The following is a 5,748-nucleotide window of genomic DNA, read 5'->3' as shown; positions in this document are numbered from 1 at the left end:
TGCAGCTCTCTGCTCCGCTCTTCCAGGCTTCCAGCTTCCTCTGGGTTTCTTGGAGTTTCAGTCCGCCCTCACCTCCTTCAGGACTCATACACGGATTCTGCATAAGTTAGGATGCAGACCTTGAGGCTCCACTTTCTCTACATCCCGTTTTCTGGAATCTCCTCCTCACTTGCCAGGTGTACTTGCAGTCTCAGACCCTACCACCTATTCCCAGTCCAATAACTCTTGAATTCCATTCCCAGCGCACCTTGAGGACTGGGGAATGTCCTCCGGGAAAGAAGATATCTCCTCTTTTACTTCCCTTAATTCAAAGGTTGTGTCCATTCCAGACTGTATCTTCTTTTATTACTCATGAGTGGGCAATTTTTTTGAGGTTTATAATTGCTGTTGACAGGAGGATTTGTTTGATGTAAGCTTCCCCTCCATCCCTAGAAGTGAAAAGTCCTCTGTAACTTATTTTTAAAACCAACCGAGTTAATAGTTAATAAATCTGATGTGAGGGAAAAAACGATATTATAGCCAGTCAGTGAGTATTGGTAGCATTTCTCTTGCACAAGGAAAAAGAAAAAGAAGAAAATTGTTCTTCACATCCTATTTTACATATTTTCACCAAATGAAAGGACTCTACTTAGTCAAGCCACAGACATTTTTTAAACACCCATGGGCTCATGATCCTGATTAGGATTCTCTGGGGGATGAAATGCAATCTTGGTTTTGAGGTATCAGGAGAGAGCTGCTGAGAGCTGACTGAGGGGACCGGCTGAGGAGCTGGCTCTGTGTGCAAGAGGACAGCGACCCTCAGCTTTTCTCTCAGGAGACAAACATGGCATATAATTATCCCAAAGGTGACATCCTCCTGCCGACAACACCTGATTTGTGCAAAATTCCTGCCATTCAGTAAGAGCTTTTGTTATTGTTCAGTCGCCAAGTCGTGTCCAACTCTCTGCAACCCCATGGACTGCAGTACTCCCTGTCCCTCACTATCTCCCAGAGTTTGTCCAGGTTACTGTCCAGGGCGTTGGTGATGCCGTCCAACCATCTCATCCTCTGTCACCCTCTTTCCCTTCTTCCTTCAGTCTTTCCCAGTATCAGGGTCTTTTCCAATAAGTTGGCTGTTCACAATATTGTTGCCAATAATTTCACGAATTTCAGCATTTTAACTGTCACTAATCGCAAATCATCAGTAGCTAACTCATTTGACATCCATTGGGTCCCTCCAGAATTGCTGCAGTTGCCACAGTGGAGCCTTTCTTGAGTCTGGAGTGTGCAACACAATAAAGTGTAGTTTGCATGGTTATTCTGGCTTTGGTGGTTAGAAGGCCTCAAACGGGGGCAGCCCTGAATGGGAACTCAGATGGCCCGTGGATGGACTTCAAAGTATCATGCTATAAAACTGTGCTAAGATTTCCTACTTAAATGTCTTTTTCTTCCTTTTTTTTTTTTTGGTGGGAGAGAGGAATCCAGCCTTCATCAGATTTTCAAAGGAGTTCACAGTCTCCCCAAATTTAAGAATTATTGATCCTAGAAAGCAGACTTTTTCCTGTGAACTCAATCACCAAGTATTTTTAAATATCCCCCAAATTTTATTTACTTATCTGCAAATTATGTTCATATATAGTCATCTATTAACATACAAGGGCACAATAACCACTTAAAATGAGGTCAGTCATTAATAACAGGAAATTTAATTCATGTTTCAAATTATTTAGTATGATTATTAATTGCTCCCCTTGTATCTAACAGCCTGACATTGAGGAAAATGAAGAGCCCCTCCAAATTAGGAATATGTCTCTTGTTCTTTTGTTTGCTTGTGATTTAGGGGAATTACTTTTTTGAGAAGCTTTTAAATTCTTGAAAGCCATTTGTCCACTTTTGAGTTTTAGTTGAAACTAGATTATGTAAACCATAAATCCATTTAATCTTGTATCAATGTGTTCTGAAAATGATCTAATGAGAGACAGGGCCCTCAGAATACATTGTGACATAACCTACAACCACTTACAGTGGCGTTATAGATCAAATACTAACATTTGATATATAACACTCTTATTTTTAGTTTAAAATACATGTTAATAGAAGTTCTAGTATGTTCTTCCTGTACCCAGTTATCTCTGCACCCCACCCTGGAGACTCCAGGCCAGGAGATCCTGCAAGCCATTCACAGGTATGACAAGGTGAAGCAGTTACAAATCATTGTGGAGTCAGCAAAGATGTGGAAGGGGAATAGACTCAATCAGAGATGAAGGATAAGATAGATTTAAACATCCAACATGATTCCAAAGTTTTAACTCCAAGAGACATAGAAAAATGACTGCACGTGTTGCTATCCTGGGAGAGAAGAGGCATTTTAGAATGGCAAAACTGGGTTGGGTGGAGGATCCATCCATTCGCTACTTTGAGATGCTGAACGAGGCAACTGACAAAGGCTATCGGGCCATCGGAGACGTTAGCCTCTCAGGCATGGCAGAGACACTGACCTCAGCCAGCCCCGCTCTGGGCATGATTTTGCCTCTGTGTTCCGCCTACTGCCTTTCAAGCCATCCCTGTGAAGGGCTGTGATCCTCCCCAGCCTTCCTCCAGCTGTAATCCAAGTGAGCTTTACCCATCCTCTGTTAATTGGAAGAGCAAGACTGGAACTTCCCAGTCTTGCTTCCCAGGTGACGCTAGTGGTAAAGAACCTGCCTGCAATTTAGGAGATGTAAAAGACGTGGGTTCTATCCCTGGGTTGGGAAGATCTCCTGGAGAAGGAAATGGCAACCCACCCCAGCATTCTTGCCTGGAAAATTCCATGGACAGAGGAGCCTGGCGGGCTATAGTCCATGGGGTCACAAAGAGTCAGACACGACTGAGCACGCTGCAGCAAACAGCAAGACTGGAACACGAGTGAATGATGTTTGAAGCACAGAGAAGGCCTTCTCAGTGGACCCAAGTGAGTAGCGTAGCATCTCTGTCTCCTGCTCAGAAGTAACCTCGCATGGGTAGTGTAGTCACCTGGAACAGGAAAAAGGCCACGTGGGAAGGGGCTTTGTAGTGCCAGGGGCAGTCTTCCAGGTAGAAGCAGCTTCATGGACAACCTTGCAGGAGCGGCTGAGGGTCCAGAGCAAAGAGAAAGCCACAGCTCCTTGGTGAGCCATGGCTCAGGATGGACGGAGTCTTGTGGGTTTCTGTATCTCTCAAGGGGCACCCCAAGAACAGGGGGTACCCACAAAGCTATCCAATGCCCTTGCCCACCCCCTCACTCCTCAGCAGAGGCAGATTCATCCCAGATCCAGGCCCTTTGGGGACAGGAGCTCAAGGACCACTTATTGACTGCCGTGTTCAAGCCCTGAAATACCTGTTACATGGATTGCCTGCTCCCAGACAAGGCAGGTATCATTCACAGGCCAGAACTGGTCCCCAAGGGAGAAGCAGTCAGTTGCAGAGCACATCACCAAAGAAGGAGGAAGCACATGGACGGTGGTCCAGAGGTCATGACCTCATGGGACCACGTGAGGACTAGCAACCTTGGTTCCGATGATTCCCAAGAAGCGGCCCTTTCCCAGATGAGGCTGGTTGATGGAGGAGAGGTGGCAGACAGAATTCACCGCAGTGTCTGGACTGAACTATTCAGAAATACCTCCAGGCAGTCCCTGAGGCAGCGAGTCCTCCTGTCTCTGGACAAAACCCAATTGGGACAGTCAGGAGGGGGCTCGGAACCTGTACTCAGTCCCCAGTTTCAGCCAGATGCTCTCATTATGATTGAAGCAGTGAAACATCCAGTCCCCAGTGAGGGCAGACAGCTGAGCAAGATAAGGTCAGCACAGAAGAATTTCAGTGCTGGCATACAGAGCGGCTTGACATCCTGATGAAGATGGCTGAGGGAAGCAGGAGCAGCCTTGAAGAGCTGGAAGGACTTCTTCAAGAAGGGAGCTGTTGGGGACTTCCCTCGTGGTCCAGGAGTTAAGACCACGTACTTTCCCTGCAGGGGACACAGGTCTGATCCCGGGTTGGGGAACTGAGATCCCAATATGCCATGCAGCATGGCAAAAAGAAAAACACTTTTAATTTCTTAAAAGTTAAAAAAAATTATAAGTTAAAATTTTTAATTAAAAGATTACAATAAAACAAAGGAGATGTTGGAGCTTGGATGTGTCGTTGGATGAGCAGTTCGGGTGTCTTGGGTAAGTCCCAAGAGAACAGTGGCTCTGTCTGAGTCCTAGGTGGGTCTGCCCCAGCCTCTGGCACTGCACCTGTGGGCAGCAGGTGTGGGTGAGTGAGTGAGGGAAGCCATGGGCACCAGCCTGAGCAAAGACAGAGCCTTCACAAGGCATCAGGCGCTGGGGGAGCAGTGAGCCTCCAGCAGGACTGAAGAGAGACGTAGGGATGCTCTTCCACCAGGACAGCGTCATCTAAGGACTCTGGGGCCCTAAGCAGTGTAAAGTGTGATGTAGGAAACTCAGTCCACAGACACTTGCCCAGTCCCTCCACTGTGACAAACAGATGCAAGCTCCCGGAGTACAACAAGGAACGAGGTCACTGCCCCTCTGCCCTGCTGACCCACCCCACGGCAGTCCACTAAGTTGTCCTGAGCACCGGCACCTCCTGGGTCGCTACCGCACCGTCCTCCCACTGCAATAAACCTCCAGCACCTTTCCCGGCCACTGCCGGGTCCCCTTTCTGTCCCCTCTTCCAGCCAACCCCCAGGCTACTTCCTAAGAGCCTAAACCTACCTGGACACATCACTTGGTCAGAAACATACCAAACTGCTAACCATACTTATCTCTGAGGGGGAGGGGGTCAGGAATCACAGGTGACTTTAGGGTGGGCCTGCCCTCCCTTCTTCCCTTGAGCGTTAAAGTTCTCTCCACAGCCCAAAATAGTGGTAACTTTTGGACCCTGCGTTTCTACCAGCACACTTCTTCCTCCCTAATCCAATACTGACAGGTAGTTGGGTCTTTACCCTGAGTGAGAAGGCAATGGCTTTGTAAATCTTATCTGATCCTCCAGTTTATTTTGTTTTTAAAATTGAAGTACAGTTGATACACGGTGTATAGAATAGTTGATATGCATGTTCAGTCCATCAGTTGTGTCTGACACTTTGCAACCCCGTGGACTACAGCCCACAGGCTCCTCTCTTCATGGGATTTCCCAGGCAAGAATACTGGAGCAGGTTGCCATTTCCTCCTCCAGAGGATCTTCCCAACCTGGATATGGAACCCAAGTCACTTGTGTCTCCTGCATCGGCAGGGCAAATCCTATGCTACCGTGCCACCTGCTAAGTGCCAAATAAACTCTAGTTGTGTTAGTTGCTCAATGGTGTGTGGCTCTTTGTGATGCCATGGACTATAGCCTTTCAGGTTCCTCTGGCCATGGAATTCTCCAGGCAAGAATGCTGGACTGGGTTACCATTCCCTTCTCCAGGGGATCTTCCTGACCCAGGAATCGAACACGGGTTTCCCGCATTGCAGGCAGATTCTTTACCTTCTGAGCTACTAGGGAAGCCCATAAATAAACTATGCTGCTGCTGCTGCTGCTGCTAAGTCGCTTCAGTCGTGTCCGACTCTGTGCAACCCCATAGACGGCAGCCCATCAGGCTCCCCCGTCCCTGGGATTCTCCAGGCAAGAACACTGGAGTGGGTTGCCATTTCCTTCTCCAATGCATGAAAGTGAAAAGCGATCTGAGTTATTTTTAAACCCACCTTTAGAGTGTGGAAGGTAAAGCTCAGATAAAGTCATTCCTTTTTCAACATCTACTTCCTGAGAATAGCC

The 5,748-nt window shown here is 47.4% G+C and overlaps 1 long non-coding RNA gene across 1 annotated transcript; it reads right to left on the bottom strand.

Moving 5' to 3' along the window:
* Positions 1 to 2,806: 2,806 nt before the first annotated feature.
* LOC138428779 (uncharacterized) lies at positions 2,807 to 5,748 on the bottom strand. Its single transcript, XR_011252574.1, has 3 exons — positions 5,679 to 5,748; positions 3,335 to 3,653; positions 2,807 to 2,991 (listed from the first exon to the last, which is right to left on the bottom strand). It is a non-coding gene; the product is annotated as an uncharacterized lncRNA (long non-coding RNA).

This window comes from Ovis canadensis, chromosome 1 (assembly GCF_042477335.2).
Source record: "Ovis canadensis isolate MfBH-ARS-UI-01 breed Bighorn chromosome 1, ARS-UI_OviCan_v2, whole genome shotgun sequence".
In the NCBI taxonomy this organism is placed as follows: Eukaryota; Metazoa; Chordata; class Mammalia; order Artiodactyla; family Bovidae; genus Ovis; species Ovis canadensis.
Note: the sequence above shows the minus strand (reverse complement) of the source record. Positions and strands in the feature narration are given on the sequence as shown.